General features: G+C 38.3%; 1 long non-coding RNA gene across 1 annotated transcript in view; it reads right to left on the minus strand.

Moving 5' to 3' along the window:
• Positions 1-242: 242 nt before the first annotated feature.
• Positions 243-24,577, minus strand: part of LOC122174231 (uncharacterized) — a 923,450-nt gene continuing 899,115 nt past the window's right edge. The window contains exon 4 of the long non-coding RNA XR_010594534.1: positions 243-945. This is a non-coding gene — a long non-coding RNA (uncharacterized LOC122174231). The remainder of the gene's footprint in view (positions 946-24,577) is intronic.

The following is a 24,577-nucleotide window of genomic DNA, read 5'->3' on the forward strand; positions in this document are numbered from 1 at the left end:
AAATGACTGGGAGAGTCTTACAATATACCATATATGGTAATAAAGATACAACATAAAATGATATTTAATGTGGAAAACAAAGCTTATTAATTCCTTAGCACTCTGCTGAGGCTAACGGGGTGATCGTTCCAATAACGTTTGTAACACAGATGTCTCCTGTCCACTAGAAACAGTAAGGGTGCCACCTCAATTCACATAGACCACCAAACAGCTGCTAGAAGGTAATGATTGTTTGGCTGATATTCCCCCCTTTAGAAGTTTAGTTTGGAAGCCAAATAATACCTGAGAAAATGAAAGGATATCTGGAGAAAATAATGCAAAATTTCGATAGATGCTCTATCATATGATTTACTGAAGCCCTGACATAATACAGCTACTGTTGGCTAAACAGGATTTACAAATATGAAATACAGTTACACTATTACATCTGCACTTGGTTAATATGACAACAACAGAAGTCCTAGAGAAGTACCTATATAAGTTGATTAAAATTGTGGTCTCAGAATCAGCATAAATAATGTGTTTTTGCTTGAGACATTCTTTTGTGTTATACAGGTCATTGAATGAAGGGGAAAATGACAAGCAGTTTATGTAGAGAAGCACAAATAATCTTCTGGGTTTGTTTTTTCTCCTCTAAGGAAGGTTGATGAAGGATGGTGATGTTCAGTATACACCTGAGGGATAATTTTGTATTGTTTAAATTACATAATGATACCCAGACTCTAATGCAACACATTCCCTATAAATATGTAAAATAATCAAAGATAGGGGGTAATAGAAATACTCACTAAAGTCAATGGAACAACTCGCAGTATTGAAAGTTATGCATGAGCACGAGTCTTTACAAGAAATGGCCTGATCCTGCAATCTTCTTTGGGTTGGGACATTATCTTCTTAAATACTTATAAGCAGAGCTGCTCAAAACATTTTCAAAGGAACAGTTTTCTGTTGAGAAATGAAATTTAGTCAAAATAGAAACAGTTCACAGGAAGGTGCTAAAGTGGACTAATTTTTTTTAGCAAAAAACAATAAAAACAAATTGTTTCAACTTTCTTGTTTAGTGTCATTATGTACCATTTTGATAAACTTTTTTGTTAAGCTTTTGTTTTTATTTTTATATTAAATTTTGTATTAAATACTATATTTAGTATAAAAGATTGTTTGATGTTATTAAATTAAAACAATGCAATATCTCCAAATTATAATTGTTTTTCAGAATTTCCATTCTGCAGAAAATTTTTAAATGACAGAATTTCTGACCAGCTGTACTTGTAAGGCTCCATGTGCCCCTATACTGCCATATAAACAACAACAAACAGCTGGACAGCCAATCAGTGTGCTTGGTAGAGTAGAATAGGGTGGTAAGTTTTCTCAAGCAACAATACATAACTTATATATGTTTGCAGAAGGAATTTTTTGTTATCACAAGTTATCCTTTTCCTAGGGCGTTAGTAAATTCTCCTTTATTCTAAAAAAATGTTTAAAACTTTCTGTCGTGATGACACATTTGGAGCTTGGATTTGTCTTACTCTGTGTGACCCCACTCAGATCTGGATTTACAAACACTTTACTAAATTTAACACAGAGCAAGCAGTCCTGTCACTGCAGGAAAAGGGAAATGATAAATTGGAGGAAAGTGATCTCTTTTAAGAAATGTATTGAACTTTCCTTTGTTCTTGCCCAGTGGAATAATGCCTTTCACTTTTTGAACTTGGTTCAGTAATACATTTAAGCAGATACTTAGATCCCTCCTTATTCCAGGCAGCATTTAAGCACACACTTGTTTTGATGCATGTGCTTGAGTGCTATCCTGAAAAAAGACACTTTTCTGAATCAGAGACTTTAAAAGTAGGCTTTCCAATTCAAATACCATTTGAAAGGATATTTAGTATCTTAACAATTTTTTCACCTGTAACTGATGAGCCAACAATCCTTCTGATGTACATACGTGTGTGTGAGCCTGTGTGTATTTCCACGTTTGATTTATTGCTCTTGTATATATATATATATTGCTCACGTAACTTTTGCCCCTTTATTTTGGAATATCCTTAAACCTTTTTATGAGCATGTTTTATGTGCTAAAGCTTGGAATTTCCCCTTTCAGGGTGACTCCACTTTTTGTTTGGATTATGACTTTCTGCAAAATGTAACACAGAGAGGACCGATTACCCAGGAGAGGAGGGGAAAAGATTGATGAATTGGGTGATGGTTTTTTTTATGAAGGAAAGCACATTCCAAACATTTTTCCCATGGAAAGAATGTTATATTTACATAAATATGGTATGTACATACAGTATACATATATAGAGCAATCTTGAACAGGGTTTTGAGCTATAAATCTCTCTCATGACCTGATCCCTTATGTTCTCAAGAACTGTTCTTCATAAGAAGTCTCCATCATCATCAGTGGAACATTAGTATTTACAACATACCACATACATCTGTAGGGGTATGTAACTAACTTTAAGAAAATCTGTTGATTTATGTTAAGAAGTTACAGACAAGACATTGGGTTTTTATTATATAGCTGGGAAGGATTTATTGCCAGGTCTTGTTGAGTTCCTTCCTCCTCACTCGCAGCATATGCTGTATCTTATACTCTAGAAAGATTCTCCAGTGCTCCTAAATTCTATAGGGAGAATAGGAGAATGGATCATCTTGTGGATAAGGGGCTGAACTAGGACACAGGAGGAGATCTGAGTTCATTTTCTGGTGTTGCCACAGAGTTCCTGGGTAACCTAGGACAGATCTCTGTGCCTAAGTAAAAGGGGATACTACTGCTACTAATTTTCTCCCACCTATCCGTCCACCTTGGCTGTTTAGAATGCATTTCAGAGCATGTTATGGTCATTTAGATGCCTTAACTACATTTCTACATCTCAGTGTGTTTCCATTTTTTCTTTAGAGAGTGACTTTAACACCAAATTTCCTGGGTTTGTAATGCTTGTTTTGGGGATAATTATAAGATCCCTAGAACACATTTTACCCTTATTTGCTGCGATGTAAACATAGGGTGACCAGATGTCCTGATTTTATAGGGATAGACCGAATATTCAGGGCTTTGTCTAATAGAGGTGTCTATTACCCCCCCACTCCCTGTCCCAATTTTTCACACTTGCTATCTAGTCATCCTATGTAAACACCTTAACTCCATCTCAATGCAGTTTTGTCTAGGTATTTCCTTTTATTTATTTATTTATTTTTAAATGTCATACATGAACACTAAACAAACCCCCAAAATAATGAGGAGTCCTTGTGGCACCTTAGAGACTAACAAATTTATTTGGGCATAAGCTTTCATGGGCTAGAACCCACTTCATCAGACGCATGAAGTGAAAAATACAGGAGCAGGTATAAATACATGAAAGGATGGGGGTTGCTTTACCAAGTGTGAGGTCAGTCTAATGAGATAAATCAATTAACAGAAGGATACCAAGGGAGGAAAAATAACTTTTGAAGTGGTAAAAGACTGGCCCATTACAGACAGTTGACAAGAAGGTGTGAGTAAGAGTAGGGAGCAATTAATATTGGGGAAATTAAGTTTAGATTTTGTAATGACCCAACCACTCCCAGTCTTTATTCAGGCCTAATCTGATGGTATCCAGTTTGCAAATTAATTCCAGTTAATAGTAATCCTACCTTCAACCTCAGCCTGGACCAGTCCAGACAAGAGGCCCACTTCCTAGACACTACAGTGCTAATAAGCGATGATCACATAAACACTACCCTATACCGGAAACCTACTGACCACTATACTTACCTACATGCCTCCAGCTTTCATCCAGACCACATCACACGATCCATTGTCTACAGCCAAGCTCTAAGATACAACTGCATTTGCTCCAATCCCTCAGACAGAGACAAACGACTACAAAATCTCTATCAAGCATTCTTAAAACTGCAATACCCACCTGGTGAAATGAAGAAACAGACTGACAGAGCCAGAAGGGTACTGAGATGTCACCAACTATAAGACAGGCCCAACAAAGAAAGTAACAGAATGCCACTAGCCGTCACCTACGGCCCCCAATTAAAACCTCTCCAGCGCTTCATCAAGGATCTACAACCTATCCTGAAGGACGATCCCTCACTCTCACAGACCTTGGGAGACAAGCCAGTCCTCGCCTACAGACAGCCCCCAAACCTGAAGAAAATACTCACCAGCAACTGCACACCACGCAACAAAAACACCAACCCAGGACCAAACCCTGCTACAAACTGGGTTGGAATGTTGGTGTGGATGGGTACAGCTTGCTCAGGAAGGATAGACAGGGGAAAAAGGGAGGAGGTGTTGCCTTATATATTAAAAATGTACACACTTGGACTGAGGTAGAGATGGACATAGGAGACGGAAGTGTTGAGAGTCTCTGGGTTAGGCTTAAAGGGGCAAAAAACAAGGGAGATGTCATGCTAGGAGTCTACTACAGGCCACCTAACCAGGGGGAAGAGGTGGATGAGGCTTTTTTCAAGCAACTAACAAAATCATCCAAAGCCCAAGATTTGGTGGTGATGGGGGACTTCAACTATCCGGATATATGTTGGGAAAATAACACAGCGGGGCACAGACTATCCAACAAATTCTTGGACTGCATTGGAGACAACTTTTTATTTCAGAAGGTTGAAAAAGCTACTAGGGGGGAAGCTGTTCTAGACTTGATTTTAACAAATAGGGAGGAACTCGTTGAGAATGTGAAAGTAGAAGGCAGCCTGGGTGAAAGTGATCATGAAATCATAGAGTTTGCAATTCTAAGGAAGGGTAGAAGGGAGAACAGCAAAATAGAGACAATGGATTTCAGGAAGGCAGATTTTGGGAAGCTCAGAGAGCTGATAGGTAAGGTCCCATGGGAATCAAGACTGAGGGGAAAAACAACTGAGGAGAGTTGGCAGTTTTTCAAAGGGACACTATTAAGGGCCCAAAAGCAAGCTATTCCGCTGGTTAGGAAAGATAGAAAATGTGGCAAAAGACCACCTTGGCTTAACCATGAGATCTTGCACGATCTAAAAAATAAAAAGGAGTCATATAAAAAATGGAAACTAGGACAGATTACAAAGGAGGAATATAGGCAAACAACACAGGAATGCAGGGGCAAGATTAGAAAGGCAAAGGCCCAAAATGAGCTCAAACTAGCTACAGGAATAAAAGGAAACAAGAAGACTTTTTATCAATACATTAGAAGCAAGAGGAAGACCAAAGACAGGGTAGGCCCACTGCTTAGTGAAGAGGGAGAAACAGTAACAGGAAACTTGGAAATGGCAGAGATGCTTAATGACTTCTTTGTTTCGGTCTTCACCGAGAAGTCTGAAGCAATGCCTAACATAGTGAATGCTAATGGGAAGGGGGTAGGTTTAGCGGATAAAATAAAAAAAGAACAAGTTAAAAATCACTTAGAAAAGTTAGATGCCTGCAAGTCACCCGGGCCTGATGAAATGCATCCTAGAATACTCAAGGAGCTAATAGAGGAGGTATCTGAGCCTCTAGCTATTATCTTTGGAAAGTCATGGGAGACGGGAGAGTTTCCAGTAGACTGGAAAAGGGCAAATATAGTGCCCATCTATAAAAAGGGAAATAAAAACAACCCAGGTAACTACAGACCAGTTAGTTTAACTTCTGTGCCAGGGAAGATAATGGAGCAAGTAATTAAGGAAATCATCTGCAAACACTTGGAAGGTGGTAAGGTGATAGGGAACAGCCAGCATGGATTTGTGAAGAACAAATCATGTCAAACCAATCTGATAGCTTTCTTTGATAGGATAAAGAGCCTTGTGGATAAGGGTGAAGCGGTGGATGTGGTATACCTAGACTTTAGTAAGGCATTTGATACGGTCTCGCATGATATTCTTATCGATAAACTAGGCAAATACAAATTAGATGGGGCTACTATAAGGTGGGTGCATAACTGGCTGGATAACCGTACTCAGAGAGTTGTTATTAATGGTTCCCAATCCTGCTGGAAAGGCGTAACGAGTGGGGTTCCGCAGGGGTCTGTTTTGGGACCGGCTCTGTTCAATATCTTCATCAACGACTTAGATATTGGCATAGAAAGTACGCTTATTAAGTTTGCGGATGATACCAAACTGGGAGGGATTGCAACTACTTTGGAGGACAGGGTCATAATTCAAAATGATCTGGACAAATTGGAGAAATGGTCTGAGTTAAACAGGATGAAGTTTAACAAAGACAAATGCAAAGTGCTCCACTTAGGAAGGAAAAATCAATTTCACACATACAGAATGGGAAAAGACTGTCTAGGAAGGAGTACGGCAGAAAGGGATCTAGGGGTTATAGTGGACCACAAGCTAAATATGAGTCAACAGTGTGATGCTGTTGCAAAAAAAGCAAACATGATTCTGGGATGCATTAACAGGTGTGTTGTGAGCAAGACACGAGAAGTCATTCTTCCGCTCTACTCTGCTCTGGTTAGGCCTCAACTGGAGTATTGTGTCCAGTTCTGGGCGCCGCATTTTAAAAAAGATGTGGAGAAATTGGAAAGGGTCCAAAGAAGAGCAACAAGAATGATTAAAGGTCTTGAGAACATGACCTATGAAGGAAGGCTGAAAGAACTGGGTTTGTTTAGTTTGGAGAAGAGAAGACTGAGAGGGGACATGATAGCAGTTTACAGGTATCTAAAAGGGTGTCATGAGGAGGAGGGAGAGAACTTGTTCACCTTAGCCTCTAAGGATAGAACCAGAAACAATGGGTTTAAACTGCAGCAAGGGAGGTCTAGGTTGGACATTAGGAAAAAGTTCCTAACTGTCAGGGTGGTTAAACACTGGAATAAATTGCCTAGGGAGGTTGTGGAATCTCCGTCTCTGGAGATATTTAAGAGTAGGTTAGATAAATGTCTATCAGGGATGGTCTAGACAGTATTTGGTCCTGCCATGCGGGCAGGGGACTGGACTCGATGACCTCTCGAGGTCCCTTCCAGTCCTATAATCTATGATTCTATGATTCTATGAAACCCCAGTGCTAACTCTGTCCGCTTATCTATTCAAGGGATACCATCTTAGGGCCTAACCACATCAGCCACACTATCCAGCGCTCGTTCACCTGCACATCTACCAATGTGATATATGCCATCATGTGCCAGCAATGCCCCTCTGCCATGTACATTGGCCAAAGCAGACAGTCTCTACACAAAAGAATAAATGGACACAAATCTGACATCAGGAATCATAACATTCAAAAACCAGTAGGAGAACACTTCAATCTCTTGGGTCACTCAATAACAGACCTAAAAGTGGCAACTCTTCAACAGAAAAACTTCAAAAACAGACTCCAATGTGAAGCTGCAGAATTGGAATTAATTTGCAAACTGTACACCATCAGATTAGGCCTGAATAAAGACTGGGAGTGGTTGGGTCATTACAAAACTTAATTTCCCCAATACTAATTTCTCCCTACTGTTACTCACACCTTCTTGTCAATTGTCTATAATGGGCCACTCTCTTACCACTTCAAAAGTTATTTTTCCTTCCTTGGTATCCTGTTGTTAATTGATTTATCTCGTTAAACTGACCTCACACTTGGTAAAGCAACCCCCATCCTTTCATGTATTTATACCTACTCCTGTATTTTTCACTTCATGCAACTGATGAAGTGGGTTCTAGCCCATGAAAGCTTATGCCCAAATAAATTTGTTAGTCTCTAAGGTGCCACAAGGACTCGTCATCATTTTTGCGGATACAGACTAACATTGCTACCACTCTGAAACCCAAAAATAATAGCTAATGTCTCTCATGATTTGAAGATCAGTTGGATCATTATAATATATATTATATAGAAGTACATACACATCCACTGACCCATTTAGTTTTAGAGCCAGATTCACCAGTATATTCTGACTGCTTTCCACTGCTCTGGAACACTGCCTCATAGGAGAGAGTGGGGCTGGGGAGAGGGGATTGACAGAGAGAATCAGTGATGTGTATAGGCCCAATGGAGAGATGAGCTGTCTTTGGGAAACAGACTGTTAGGGGGACTGGCACTGTGAAAAAAGAGCTGAGAGCTGTAGTCCCTGAGTCCCAGTGCCTCTGTACTTTGAGAGCTTCCTCTATGCTCCTGCTTCAGCTTCCCTGGTAATTCTGCCTGGGTGCACAATGGAGCTGAAGTAGCAGTGCTTTGGAGAGCCTTCAGAAAAGTGATGCTCATGCTGTCATGAGGAACTTTACAGGAATAATGACTCTATGGGTCACGTCAGCTATCAATCAGAACTCTTGACACAAAAGAGTCCAGTCTCATGTCATTGACTCATAATAACCAATAGAAATGGAACATGGAAACTGACTTTCAAGAAAGGGTGGCCAGTGGGTGAATTATTTCTAATGTTGCAATGGGCCCAGTTATGGGCGAGTTGGCCTGTTCACTTGGCCTTAGGTATAATTAACAATTTAGCTTAATTACAACCTAACTTCTTGAAACTATAGCCTAGTCACAAAATTTCAGTGAGTTTTCAGACTTCCCACACAGTTAGGAGTCTGTATTATTCTATCATTCAGGGTAAATGAAGGACCCATTTTAAAATGAAATCAAATTAACTAACCAAGCTGTTTATGAATTCTTGGAATATTAATTTTGTACTCAAAGGGTGAGTGCAGTAATTTTGAAGAAAATATACTGTATTTCTCAACCTTAACAATGGAGCTGTGACTGGTGCCTCCATAATAATTTTATTTACTTTAATTTTAATACACAAGAGGTGTGTTAGATCTGTAGCCTCTTTTGGGCTATTGGTATCTTGACAAACCATTAAAAACACAACCCATAGCAACTACAGCAGCATTACATGCAATAGCCAGTTCTACCCACACTAAGAATAACCCCTGCCACCCTCCAAATCGCAGTGATCACAAGGCCCTTCAAACCCCAGCTCTCCCCAAATGTCCATGCAAATAGATGATCTTGCAAGTGTGCCACAAAGTATCACATAGTTGGTCTGTTCTGGGTGTATGTGAGGAATAGAGCATAGGTTAAAATATGGCCAGATAACAGGAGATCACATGTTAGCTTAAATGATTGAAAAGTCCCATCAAGATGTAGGCTAACTCAACTGAGCTAACACGACTGAAAATCATGCTCTTATTGCCAGTCAAGACAGATCCCGAAGGTATGGGAAGCTCAAGTCGCTTCCTCCAGTGATCACAACTGCAGCATTATTGTAGTATTTTGGGGAAACAATTTTACTGTACACTTTAAAAAAAATTACGTATGGCACAAAATTACTGATGGCCAAATCCTTTCCATGCTGAACTCCCATGAACTATGTTGGGAGTTCTGCATATGCAATGCTTGCATAATTTCTCATATTTGTAAATTCCTGTGCTAAAAGTGCTCATGCAGTTCCCTGGTGTAGCACATTATGTGGGTGAGAGTATGAAAAGGACCATTTTGGAAGCTGAATATAAATATGTTTGCATAAACAAATTCCTAAGACTTTAACTCATTCTCTCCCAATGCTGTCTGTCTAAAATTCAGGCTTCCAAAACTATTTACGTGGCATCAAAAGGAAAAATGAGAACAGATACCCAAATTATGGTATAGATACATTGCTTCTTTGGACTATGCTTTATAACCTCCTCCTGAACAAAGGAAGGGTCCAATTCTTCAGTCCTTAAAGATGCACAACTTGGATTGACTAATGAGAGTCTCTGGGTGCTCAGAACTTTTGAAAATCAGGTCATTTATTTATACGCCTTCATATGGACTTAGGTTCCTAACTTTAGGCCTCCATTTAAAAAAAATCTTTTCCATTTAGTCTTGCACTGTCATGCTGCACAGCATAAGACATCTATAGCCATATAATATGTATGAATTAGTGCTGGCTGGCAGGCTGGCTTTCTTCACAAATGCACTCTGAAACAAACTAAATCCAGATTTGCTAAGCTCTCCTTGTTACGAAATTTTGTTACATTAATATGGAATAGTATTCATGTTATTATTATACAAATCACATGTTGTAACAATTGAAACAATATTATTCCCTATTTATATACACACACAAGTATGCGGTTAGCAAGTCCAATTTATTTAAGATCTAGAGAAAAGACTTCATGATTGCTAACGTATGTATAAGTGTGAGCTTCCTAAGCATGTGTTGATTTATTTCCTGTAACTTTAGTAAAACCATGCATTTTTTATTAAATTCAAAATTTATGGTCTTGAACTTCTCCCATTAGAGTCAATATCGTAAGTCCTATGTGTTCCTTCATGAGCCAGATAAGAAATGAATCACTCTATATTTAAGAAATGAATCACACGACAGTTCTCCTCTTGTTTCTTATGAAATGTACATACAAGGAATTATGGTTGTCTAAAATGGATTATACAATCTTTGCTTTGTGAGATTTTTCAAAGCTTCCTCTTAATACAGTTCATAAATAGAACAGAAGTGATGGTCATGGTTCCATTGTTAAGAGTTAGTTGTGTTTTGTACATACATCAAGGATACAAACATTGTGTTACATATGAAGATTATAGTGTAGCCCCATCAAAATTAAAGCAACTATGTTTTGAGTGCAGAATGTATTTTCTGAGTAGTCACAAGTTAACTGATTAGTTTTTGAGTTAAAGTTAATTTTAAATAGGTTCTTCAGAAGTTTAGCAAACTGCATCAGATCTTTTTTTTTAAAAATCTTGAATTATCAGCAGAGTAATACACACTCTTCAAATTTTCCATATAATAAAACTCACTGAAATTTTGGCTATATTTGAAGATTTCCCCCTCCCCCCAGGATTAAGTCATATTTTGCCAAAAGCAACAGAGGGTCCTGTGGCACCTTTGAGACTAACAGAAGTCTGTTAGTCTCAAAGGTGCCACAGGACCCTCTGTTGCTTTTTACAGATTCAGACTAACACGGCTACCCCTCTCATATTTTGCCATTATTCTTCATAATTGAAAGTCTCTTCACAAGAGACTGATGAATAATGGTCTTCTACACACAGTTCCATGAAGAATGGTTCTTTCAAAATTGGAGCCATTGTCCTATTGTTCTCAGTGAAATTGAGGCCACAGGTGCCCACATTTAAAGTGTTTTTTTTCCCCCCAAAATGGCCAGTGATTCTCTTTTTTCCCAAATGGGAGTAAAGCCAAGCTGCCCTCAAGGAAGACAGGGACCTCTTGGCAGAATAGTGGGAGCATATGACAGAGCAAGTTGGATGAAATTTGGAAATATGCTGCTTTTCAATACATACTGGAGATAGAAGCGAGTGCCTTATGGAGGATTTGAATGTCTAAAACCCTTTTGTTGCACAATGTGAAGCTGGCAAAGAATGCTGAAGACAACATTCCCCTTTGCTGGTTATATTCATGCTTACAAGACTTTGAGTAGTCCTAACTTTAACCTTAACTGTCACTAAACCTAGTTTTTGTTATCTGAATATCTAATTCTTTGGGCTTCCACACATTAGGCCAGAACCTCAGCTGGTGTGAATCAGCACAGCTCCATTGAAGCCAATGCAGCTACGTAGATTTATACCGCCTGAGGATATAACTCACTTTTAAAACCATTTAATTTATAATATGCGTATATAAAATGTCACACACATTACAAATAGAGTGTTGCTGCCCACGATAAATTGCATTTATCATCTATTCTGGCCTCTCTCATACACTCAGCTCTTTAAATTACATCCTCCATCTTCAAACAGCTGCCATTTAAAAAAAATGGCTTGAAAAAAAAAATTCTCTCCTCCACTCCAAAAGATGCTGATAGAATTATGTTGGCACAAGACTGAGGAAAGGCAATATTCTGATTTAAAGTCTAGTATATCAAAAGGCACCCCCCCCTTCAGAGATAGAATCAGAAGCCATACACCATTAGAAAGCCAGAAGTCCACCCCTCAATCTATAGGATATAAGACATTTGGGATCAGTCCATCTCCCACTAAAGTTCACTGCAGTTTTGTCATGGATGTCAGTGGGTATCGATACACAAGTTTTTTTCCAGACCTGGCAGACCACAAAACATCAGATATTAAAATATGACATTTTTTATAGAACACAGTTGGCTTACGTAATTTTTAGATACTTCTACTACTATATATTATCACTTCTCTCTCCTTTTGAGGTGTTTATGACTGGTCTCATAACACACAGGGCATATGGTATTAAAGGCAAGAGAATACCATAGATTGCATCAATAAATGCTTTAACAAGCTTAAAGAAGTGACATGGAATCTGTATGATATATATGGCGGATAGCATATCTGGATGTTTTTGTCTGAAGTTACACTGGCCCTTATTTACAATGCTCTGCATAATACACTCATGCATAATGTGGACGTCCCAATGAATACCAATAGTACCTTGATACCATAACACAATAAGGCAGCTTACTCATTCCGTTTTTCCAAAGTAATGTTTGATACCCTTCTAAATTGCCCTCCCTCCAGACTATCAGGAATATATGCAGAAATTAAGACCAGTCCAACCAGAAAGTATATTCTGGCATTATTTCCTGAAGGCTGAAGTGACCTTATACATGGATATCACTTATTTTCATTTTCATATATGTACAGTCAGCTCTAGTGGCTCAGTTTTTGTTTGGGCTTACAGTGCCAAGTTTAGCTTGGCTCTGCATCCAAAGTTTCTGGTTTACCAGAGCCTAATGGTAGCCTTTGCATGCAAACTGCCCATATAAAGAAAATTTGAATGAACAAAAATGTAGAATCTTTTATGTGTCACTAATATTTCCTTTGGTTGAGAAATGAAGAAGACATTTAATATTATGTTTCATAAAAAAGTAAGTCTAGAAATATGACAGCATGCAAAATACTGGGGGTGGGGGTGGGAAATCACACAAAGAACCCAAACAGCATACGTAGCATTTTACAGGTATTCCTATTACTTCTGATCTTGGGCCCTGATTCTGCTAGCTGCTCTGCAGAGCCAAATACCTGTACCTTGAGAGAGTCCTGCTGAAATAAATGGGGCACCATACAAGTGCAGGAGTCTGCCCACACAGATCAGATTACAAGAGTGGGGACTTGGTTGGAAGATGATCAAAAAGAGAATCTTGCAGATGATGCCAATGAATAGAAAGACCTTGCTTTCACTGAAGTTGAGAAGCAATCCTTGAATTTCATTTGGCAGCACCTTGACAGATATATACACTATTTCAAGTGTAACGTCTCCCAGTGGAAACCAGTTCATTAATATTCAAAAAGCTTGTTCCTGCTTGGGTTCATAGAATATATTCTCCTATTAGAGTAATTTCCCCATTTCCAAACAAATATCTACAGATATTTTGACAAACTTATTCTTTTGTAATGATTATATTTTAAATGATTACCAATTCATGGTATCACATCATATAGTTTACTCATTTTATTGCATGTATTCCACTAACCTCCTTTTTGGCATGAAGAAGTTTCACCAGATCCAAAACAAGGCTTGTGCTCAGAAGACGGCCGTCACAAGGTTGCAGCAATGTTAGCTGCAGTTTAGCCTGCACCACATTTGCTTTTGTGCTGTACTCCACTAAAGGATTGATTTTATCTTGGGCTCCATGACCATCCAGACCGAAATACTGCATCTCACACTATGTGTGAGCTAGGTTCTGGCCACACAGAAGAAAAGAGTGTTGTGGATATTCTTTTCTGGGACAAGCAAACAGGCAGAAGCAGAGAATGAACATAAGAATGGCCAAACTGGATCAGACCAAAGGTCGATCTAGCCCAGTATCCTGTCTTCTGACAGTGGCCAATGCCAGGTGCCCCAGAGGGAATGAACAGAACAGTTAATCATCAAGTGATCCATCCCCTGTCCCCCATTCCCAGCTTCTGCAATGGGTGGAGCCTTGGCCCTGTGTCCTCAATGCATTGGTGGACATAGCTGATGGAGCACAGGGGATAGATCAGCGATATACTACTTCCCTCATGGGAGAAAAGGTAGGAAATAGCAGCTCCCTGAGACTATTATTTCCACAGAATACTCTTTCGATGCACAGAAACTTGCCACCTCTTGATTTGGGTTATGTCCTAACAAGACATTCTAACCCTAAGGCAACCATTGGCTAAATTTCACAAGTACACTTGAACTTTTGGGTTTGTCATCAAAAATCATTGCTGCAGAGGTTCTCCACCAACTCTGCAATTATCAGATTGCATTTTTCCATTGATCCATTGCCATAGTTAACAAGTCACAGCTTTCATTTTTATGAAGTATACTAGAGAAAGAAATTTACAGATTTTCTGTGCAGTTGATTTAGCTGACTGGGAGAATCTCTCATGGATGTAGAGGTATTCTGCCGCAAGACATTAATTGACAGATAATTACGTGAAGGCCATATTCTACAAGCTGTGGTTTTAATGTTTCTAAAACAATAGACTAAGAAGTAGCTAGTTTGTGGTCTTGGCAGATAAACAGATGACGATATATGATTAAATACTTTCCTCAGACAATGCTGCATCCACATTTCAGATCCTTTACAAAGGTCAGCTTCCTGCCCAATATTGCTGCTTATAAATGCTGTTGTTTATTTATATTACAAAACTATTATACAAATATAAATCAGAAACACTGCCTGACTTTGAGGCTATCAGGCATCTGTTTTACCAAAATTAAATGTACTTTCTTTTGACAATATATTTGTACCTAAGACTGCAAAACTTCAGCACAAGACTCCTGTAAACAACCATAGAGCAAGAGATATACAAATCAGACAAGGAGTGGTAGATATTTAATATGATCAGGGAGAGGAGGTTTCCAAGACATTTCCCCCAAGTTCAGGTCTACAAGGCCTAGGCCTCTCCATTTTTATTTTATTTATTTGTGTGGGTTTTTTTTTTTTTTTTTTTTTAGGATTATGAGGGGAAAATTTTTCCCCTTCTTTCATTATAGCTTGCAGAAATTTGTCTTTTCACTGAATAAATTCAGATTTTCCTGTTGCTCTGATTGCTGATGCTTTTTATAGTTAGCTCACCATCTTTAGAACTTAATGTTTTGTTTCCATTCTTATTTTACCTTGTCTCTTTTCTTATCCAAAAGCCCTGCGGTCTAGTATTAGCTCAGTTAACACTTATTGTATTCCTTCCTTAGCAATCTTCAGCATTTTCCAACTTTTACTTATAATGAAAGCTGGGTGACTATTGAAAAAAATATGTTTCTATCCAGAAATAAAAATGAATGCTCTCCAACCATGTTCATAGAAATCATAGAAATGTAGGAGTGGAAGGGACCTTATTGGATCATCTAATCCAGTCCCCTGCACTGAGGCAGGACCAAGTATTATCTAAACCAGTATTACATTGCAACAGTATTACACTTTTGAATCATATTTAGTTTCTGATCCACTATAAGCCCCAGATCCTTTTCAGCAGTACGACTGCCTAGGCAGTCATTTCCCATTTTGCCTTTGTGCAACTGACTATTCCTTTCTAAGTGTAGTACTTTGCATTTGTCCTTACTGAATTTCATCCTATTTATTTCAGGCTATTTCTCCAGTTTGTCAAGGTCATTTTGAATTCTAATCTGGTCCTCTAACGTGCTTGTCCACTCAGCTTTGTATCATCTGCAGTCTTTAAATGCACTCTCCATGCTATTATCCAAAACATTTATGAAGATATTGAATATAACCAGATCCAGAACAGATCCCTGTGGGACTCCACTCCATATGCCTTTGCAGCTTGACTGTTAACCATTGATCACTACTCTCTGAGTATGGTATTTCAACCAATTGTGCCCCCACCTTATAGTAAGTTTGTCTAGGCTATATTTTCCAAGTTTGTTTATGTGGTCATGTGACAGAATATCAAAAGGCTTACTAAAGTCAAGATCTATCACATCTATGCTTCCAACCTATTCTCAAGGCTTGTTACCCTTCAAAGAAGGATATTAAGTTGGTTTGACATGATTGGTTCTTGACAAATTCATGTTGACTGTTCCTTATCACCTTATCTTTTAGGTACTTAAAAACTGATTGTTTGATTATTTACTCCCTTATCTTTCCGGGTACCAAAGTGAAGGTGACTGGTTTAGAATTCCTTGGGTGGGTCTTATTTCCCTTTTCATGGATAGGTACTATATTTGTCCTTTACCAGTCCTTCAGTCCTGTGTCTTTTGTGTCTTCTTCCAACTAATATTTGATTACCACGTTTTACTTAGTCAAATACTTATGTAAAGCAAATTTTAAGTTCTCATGCTTGAATACTTAGTTTATGAGCCAAATTCAGAAGAGATGTGTAAGATAGACTTCCTTATGCTAATAGAACCTTGTTATAGATTTGGTTAGACTGAGACTCCCTTAGATCTACTTATACCCATTCTACCCCTGTATAAGGAAATCCAAATCAGTGTAATTAACACACCAATGAGCTGGATGATGCAAGCAGAAGGAAGTTGCTTTTCTTGCTACATTCTTCTCTTCTAGCGCTTTGACATGCGAGTCAAATCAACATTAACTCCTTTAGATTAAGTGGGTCACATTCAGAGGAGGTCTGTAAATGGTGGCGGTGGGCTGTCAGTTATATGTTGGTAAATGGATGAGTCTAAGTGAGTCAGTCTAAGGGAGTCTAGAAGGAGTTTAATCTGCCACACCCAACTTTTCTTCCACACAGATCTGTTGCTCAAATTGAACAGGAAGCAAAAATAAAAATGCTCCTTCCTCCTCCTAAAACTCCCTTACGTGCTACTAACCTTCCCTAGTGACCCTCCCCACCAAGTGCTGAAACAGTCTGCCACCCATCTTCCTGGGCAGGAGGAGAAGCAAGACAGGGATCAGAACTTCTAGACTGAGATTTCATGAGGCACACACACACACACACACACACACACACACACACACACACACAGGCAGTGCACAAGAATTGGGGGCAGGAATAAATCTCATACATGACAGAGTCGAAAAGCTGAGTACGAGACAGAAATATAGGGGGAAGCTGTGCATATGAGTTGATAATTAGGGAAAGGAGTCTGCATCTCTTTGTGAACAGGGAAGGGAACCTAAAGCCATGTGTTTAAGGATACGGGTGGAAGAAAAGCTGTATATGTGGGTGGGTAGGTATTTATATGTGTGCATAGATGAACTTTATTGTGGAGGAGCTTTTCTCAGGAACCCTGCATGTATGTTTATGAGCTCTGACATGGGGCAAGGCAGTATGTGGGTGATTTTTTAGGGGGCGGCGGGACAGAAGGCTGTAGTTTGCGCAAGTTTGATTTTGTGTGGGGGGAGATTAAAAGTAAGACTGTACAAGAGGCATGGAGAGTTCTGAGAGATTAGGAGTGGAAAACAAGAGAGGAAAGTAATAGAAGGGAGAGAATGATGTAGAGAAAGGAAGGAGAGAACAGAAAAAAGGAGTTTATGAAATAGCATGAAGGTGGAAGGAAAGATAGGAACAGCTATTCCATATTATAAAAAGGGAATACAAAAAAAAAAAAAGCTTTCATTAAACATCCAGATCTTTTGAGGTTTGACCATCAATGGCTTATTTGTATAATTTTTTTCCAAATCTAGATGATACTTTCAGTCCGTTGTAAAAGCTGAGACTTGCTGAAAAGTATTTGACTGGAGGATGGATAAAAGGGGAAATGAGTATGAAATCACTCTAAGGATTTAACAACATACTTCTCACCACATATATTTAAATGTACATCAACTTTCTGGGTATATCATCGTGCCACTATATAAATGCATGGTAGGCCCAAAGCCTGAATACCATATGCAATTCTGGTCACCCTGTCTCAAAAACTAGATATTAGAATAATAAAAAGTACAGAAATGGGTATCAAAAGTGATTAGAGGTATGGAATAGCTTCCATAGGAGGAGAGATTAAAGAGATGAGTAAGAGGGGAAGTGATAGAAGTCTATAAAATCATGAGTGCTGTGGGGAGAATGAATAGGGAACTGTTATATACCACTTCAAATAAACACAAGAACCAAGGGTCACCCAATGAAATTAATAGGCAACAGATCTAAAACAAACATCAGAAAGTACTTCTTCACACAAATGCACAGTCAACCTGTGGAACTCATTGCCAGAGGATGCTGTGAAGGCCAAAAGTATAACTGGGTCCAAAAAAGCATTAGATAAGTTCATGCAAGACAGGTCCATGAATGGCTATTATGCTCTGGGTGTCCCTAAGCGACTGCCAGAAGCTGGGACTGGACGACAGGGGATGGGTCACTCGATAAAGTACTCTGTTCTGTTTCGTTCTTTGAAGCATCTGACACTGGCTACCAGGATAGATGGATCATTGGTGTGACCCAGTATGGCCATTCTTATGTTCTTAAGAGTCTAAAATCTTGAATGAATGAGTGAAGTCTAAAACCATTTGGAAAGCTGTCAGTCAAGTTGCAGTCATTTGTACATTATCGCTATGTTTCCTCACAAACAGAAGAAAACCTAAGCATAAACTTGTTAGGTGGTTCTATTTAGGACCGCTCAAATCCAAGACACTTCAAAAGCATCAGTGCAATTTTGTTACAAAGTTTCCTCAAGGATTCTATGGACCTACCATATAGCAGAAATTGTTGTTTCAGAGACACAAAATGACACATGTGCAGTACTTTGGGAAAAATCAAAATAAAATGTTAGACACTAAATAGACCAGTATAACTGTAAAAGTCACATGATAAAAATATCTGAAGTCCTGCATATTTATATCCAAAGAAAGCTTCAAACTCATTTTTCTAGTTATTCTTTAAAGTAATTTCATTGTACAAAGTTGTCTATTACATAAAACATTTGGATCCTTGGAAAAGTGATCTGTTAAATCTAAAATAAAGTGAAACCACACACATCACTTTATAAAGATATTAGCTCACCCACCTTGTCTCTCAAATATCCTGGGACCAACATGGCTGCAACAAAACTGCACATAAAAATGGAAGATACAGAATTTTGCAGTCTTAAATTAACCCTGCTATTTTGGTTAAATTTTAGTTAGGGTATTTATTACCTACAGATAAGATACTTTCCCTTGCACTTTCAGCTAGATACCTTCTTGACTTCAGATATGAAGCAGTTTTACTGTTTTGCTTTTAAACAGTTGTTATGTTTTTAATTCCCACATTAATAGTCAAATTGTACAGTACTGTAGGACCCCACTTGATGATATAGGTATCATTACCACTTCTCCTTCACTGGGATTCCACCAAAAGACAATCAGCTGGTGATTTAAGCCTTCATTCAATTTATTCAGAGACTGAGGCCTTGAAGAAGCAATCTGTGTTAACATGGCTCTCACTCATCTCTTACTAGCATTTCCTGAAAAGGGGAACTTACTATGCTCTCTGGAAGCATGGCTACTCATGGGCCTGATCCAATGACCTCAACAGAGAGGTTCCCATGACTTTCAAATGGCTTTGGATCAGGCCCTGGAAAAGTTTGCCTCAGATCTCTGTAATCAAGGATGGACTCCCTGTGGCAGTACACAGTGTAAGCAGATAGTTTGTCTACTTTCTTTAATTGTATAATAGTAGCTATAGGAGACTCTCTCCATTCGCCTGTGATCTAATATTGGATATGTCAAAAAATAACAGTGAAGCTGCATTGGCAAAGACCTTGGTCCAGACTAGGAATCCAAGTACCTACCATGGTTCCGGGTGGGCTTGTACAGCCTGTGTTGAAGCCCATTTCATCATAGCTTCCCTGCTATTTTGAAGCTGTGCTAGCTAGATTAAAGCTAGCATAGGTCTGTCTCTCTGAGCTGCAAGCACACTTTCAATTGCAGTGTAGAAATACCCACAGAAACCTAATCACAAACCTAATTGTCTAGAACTGCAGCCGCAGGTCTCTCTCTCTCCCTCCCTCCCCCCCATACATTTGGCTGAAACACAATAGTTTGTGAATCCAGTCTGTCACGAGACTAGTTTATAGTGAAAAATGTCTCAGTCAGAGAGAGCTTACCAGTCCGAATTCAAAAACAAAGCTGCTAATTATTTCAAGAGAGGACCATTACAAGTTCCAGTTTGAGTAAATGTAAATCAGTTGGCGGCCTTTTAAACTGTGGTTATGCTAATTTAAAAGTGTAATTAGTTAACTGGGATAACATGACTGTCTAGGTGGGTTTCTAATCCTCATCACTTCTTTTAATTTATTTCAAGAGATTTGCTTTTTTTGGGCTCTGTTTATTGAAGCCAAATGGAGAGAATGATTTCTAATAGGTGAAAAGGAATCTAAGCTAAATCTACCCATAATAATAACAATTTCTATTGCCTATACTTCCTTTGAATTTGCAAAGCGCCTAATATGGTTTACAGGAGTAGAATAGACCTGTGTGGTATTTTAAAATGTATTTATTTTCTCTAGAGTTATACAAAAGCAGAATGAAGGGATCAAATCAAGTCTCTAGATGACCCTGCCATAAATTACAAAAACAATTAAATAGCCCATGCAACAGAAAACTTACCCTCCAAAGTGGCCCACACAAATAGATACAATTTGAAGAGTGTCCTGAAGATTTATAGAATTGGGCTATTTTGGATTAATGGGAGTTTGTTCCAGACCAGGGGTCACTTTCTTGGCAAAACCCTGTTTTAAATTAAGGATGACCTAGTCCAAGTGTCTCTGCTGACTGCAGTTGTGGCAATGTAACAGAGGGAGAGAAGCAGTATACGAAGCAGAAAAATCATAGGCCATTCATGACATTTAAAAGGCATTTTCATTGGGAAAACTACTCAAATTTTTATTTTCCAGTCTTATAGTTGGATCATACCTAATATTACCACTGGAAAGAGGCATACCTTATATTAATTGCCCAGAAGGTTTTTTGTTAAATTATTCTGAAACAATTTGAGCCTCTCAAAAGAAAAGAAAACTGTTTTGCTGCCTCATATTTAGCTCCAATATGATACTATGAAAATTAGGACAGTCAGAAAACCAAAAAGTCTTGTTTAGGGTTAATCAAAACCCTCTGAAGCCAAGGTTCCAATGGGAAAGTACCAAAAAAGATTTCCTTCTAAGGCTATTTTGCATTTCTTCAATATCCAGGGGTTTGTGTGTTCTAGATTAGTTTATTTTTAGTGCCCTGAAATCAGAATGCTTTAAGCAGAAAATTAAATCAGAATTTAGTCAGCATTTTAAGATAAAACTTGAGTATCTTTTTCTCCCCAACTGTCTTTCTAATAATGCACCTTGTCATTAATTGGCTTGTTACAAAATCCAGTGCCATATATAGGGTTGGAATTACCAAACCAAAAATGGCCAGGAGACTAGTTTGACAAGCAAGCAATCTTTATATTTTTAAATGCTATTCTGACAGTAAATGGTCAGTCTGCTGATTAGAATGAGCGGCAAAGGAAACAAAAGACTTTCCACAGTAATATTTTCACTACGCCAAAAAATACTAGAGGGCCCTGAGATTTCCAATCATATGGTCTGACAAACACATTACTATGAACACAATTCTATTAAAGATAACATACAGAGATTCAGGTATGCTGAATTAACTAAAAAAGAAAATGGTGCTAGAGATATTATAGAAATCCTGGCACGAATAAAGTTTTTCTTGTTACTCCATTCAGTAATGCAACTCATCCCTTAAAAATTGCAGATATAAATCTCTCCCTGTATTTTGTTAGTTTTAGTCATTAAGTCTTGTATCACTGTAGAGTAACAAAATAAGTTGCTTGCTACCACTATTTGGTACAGCAGACAACCTTTGCATCAGCCAGGAACTCCATTGTTATCTCCTCCCTTTTCTTACAGGGACTTGAAATTCAAAGCTCATACATTATTTATTTTTTTTAAACAAAAGCAATCATATCCTTCAACCGCTGACTTTATCGGGGCTTCCCAGTGGTTGGAAGCTGAAGCTAGACAAATTCAGACTAGAAATAAGGTGCACATTTTTAACAATGAGAGTAATTAATTAACCATCAGAATGACTAAGTGTTGTGGTAGATTCTCAGTCACTTGCAGTCTTGAAATCAAGACTGGATGCCTTTCTTAAAAGATATGATGTAGCTTAAGCAAAACTGATGGGCTTGATGCAGAAGTTAGTGGGTGGGGTTCCCTGGCCTATGTTATGCAGGAAGTCAGACTAGATAATCATAATGGTCCCTTCTGGCCTTAAAAATCTGCTAATTTATGAATCATCAATCAACATCCTTGAACATAGGTTTCTGAGTATTATGGGATACAGCCAAACTCACCCCTTTAAAGTCAATGCCTCTCATTCTGCTATCACTGATGCTTGTTTCACTCTAATTTAATTGTACTGATTTACACTTGTGCAAGTGAAGACATAATGAAGTTAGTGTTGAGCAGAATGCATCTCTTTATATTCACGTTGTAGCAGTGAGTCCAGCACTTGAGAAGTGAAAGGTCATTTTAAAATGTTCAGGAAGACTATAGACCTTTGCCTGATGAAGTTTTATAAATTTAGTTACAGAGGAGAAAAAATGTTAAAATACTTGTTTTAAACCTAGGAATTCTCCATACTGTGGTGATAAATGGTACTGTTAATACATCTCAGATATAAACAGAAAGAACTAGTGAAAATAAAATAACATACGGTGTGTGTGCACAAGAAAGTACTGGGCTGGGATTCTGACAGGAGTCTGGGAAAGTTAAGCATTCAAATCCCACTTATATTCCCTTAGACTCCTTTGAAAATCACAGCCATTATTTGACTTCTAGTTGGTATTGATACTTGAGCAAGCGCACCTCAGAATGAGAGATGAGTGAAACTCATGTTCAGCTGATTTCAAGTGAGATTTGGCCAACCTAGTCCAACACTTCTATATAGATCCAGGCTTCCTGAGACAATATATTAACCTACTTTATTGCATAGTCCCAATTTCCTGCCATTCTCTCTTTAATACTCTGTAGTTCTGTATTCTGAGACTTGTGTTTGTATACTGGCAAGTCATCTGTTTCCAACATCACGTACACTATATGCCCTTTTCCTCTGGCTACACATGCATACCTAGAAAGTTTTGTTTTGGCTCTACTGGCTGCTGGAGGAATAGGTCTACATGAAATCAGTAGAAAGGCACTGTCTGTGTCTATTGGTGATTAGTTTGGCTGAAGCTCTGCTTGAAGTTCACTGCTCAAACTATGGAATAGCTATTTTCTGATGACTGGTGACCAGGCAGACTAGATTTCCCCATTATACAGAGCCCCTTAGTGACTGGACTCAGTGTGTCCATCTCACACATTATAGTAGTTGCCATGCAAATTAAGACCCTCAGGATGTGTAGGTTGCAGCTATATAGAGTGCACCAATAGTTAGCGTCCCACTGGTTGAGTCAGAAAAAACTGCTGAGTTTAAGTCAATGTGGAGTCATCACACTTATTGCAGCGTGGAAAAGGTGGTTACCGTTGCTCATTACATAAGAAATTAGTAACTGCTGAACATTTTACAAAATACGAATGGACTCGGAGATTCACTAGTGTGGCTTTTTCTTTTTCTTTTTTTTTGTTTTCTCTCAGCTTCCTTTAGTCCCCACCTGTCCTATTCCTTTTTCTAGGTACTAGGCTACATTCAGATACTTAACACTCAATTTCGTCTTTTCAGGTATCAACTATGTTATGTTATTTAGTTACTAAAGAATACTTTGGAGCAATTACTTGGTGGGTCACCTTTAAAATTCATTTGCATTTAAACTGCAGTCTGATAAAGCTTCAGTAGATATTTTTTAATGAAGCACTTTCCTGTGGTTACATGATTTATTATTTTCCCCTTGGAGTTTACAGTCTTTCATATAACATTTTACCTATCATATTAGAAGCTTTGTCATAAATACACATGTCCTTCAGAAGCTCATGATCCGGGAAATAAAACCTTACCCAAGGAAAACATTTTTCCTGTGATTTATTCCCAGTAGAATTTTCATGAATATATTCTAATTTTCCATTTTCATTAGAAAGACAGTGCTATGTTGTTTTTTCCACCATAGGCAAATAAAAGATTTACCTGTAATACTTGGATGACAATCATGCTTAGCATGCTCTATTTTGGGATCGTTTTTCAACAGTAATGATGTTCTGTTAAGAATTTGCTAAATAGAAGAAATACATATGGACAATCCCACATGTGGCATAAAATATGCCAATATGATCATTTCAGACCAAGAAAAAAAAAGTACAATACTCTATACTTTCCTTAATGATACAAATAATGGCAGTATTTTTACAAGATCTAGTTTTTGTTTCCTCTCTTACTGTTTTCAATTTTAGTTATGGTGTTCCATCTGTCATCCTAAAACAGATTACCATCTTCTACTCTGTCTTTCCCTGGGTTTTACAACATCTATCATGTACGCTAGCCTGATGCTAAGCTCAGACCGAACTTGGGTTTGGGATATGGGAAGATTTCAATTTGTTCTCTCTTTCTCCCTGTTCCAATAAAAAAACCTTAAGAAAGAAGCAGACTGGGACAAATTCAGGGTTTTAGTTCCTATTGTCAGCTCATATGGATGAATCTGAATTTCCTTGCAAGTATAGAGAACATTCTTAAAAGGAATACATTCCATCAGAACATCAAATAGAAAAGAAGGGGATTTAAGGAGCGGGAGAATAGATGGCATTTGTTTGATGAAATGTTACTATGTGGGGGTGCTTTGCTTTGAGCATTGAACTCCCCAAATAAAAGGATCCCAGATCACTTGTTTCTTCCAGCAAGCCAGTAATTTTTG

Source organism: Chrysemys picta, chromosome 1, assembly GCF_011386835.1.
Source record: "Chrysemys picta bellii isolate R12L10 chromosome 1, ASM1138683v2, whole genome shotgun sequence".
Taxonomy (NCBI): domain Eukaryota; kingdom Metazoa; phylum Chordata; order Testudines; family Emydidae; genus Chrysemys; species Chrysemys picta.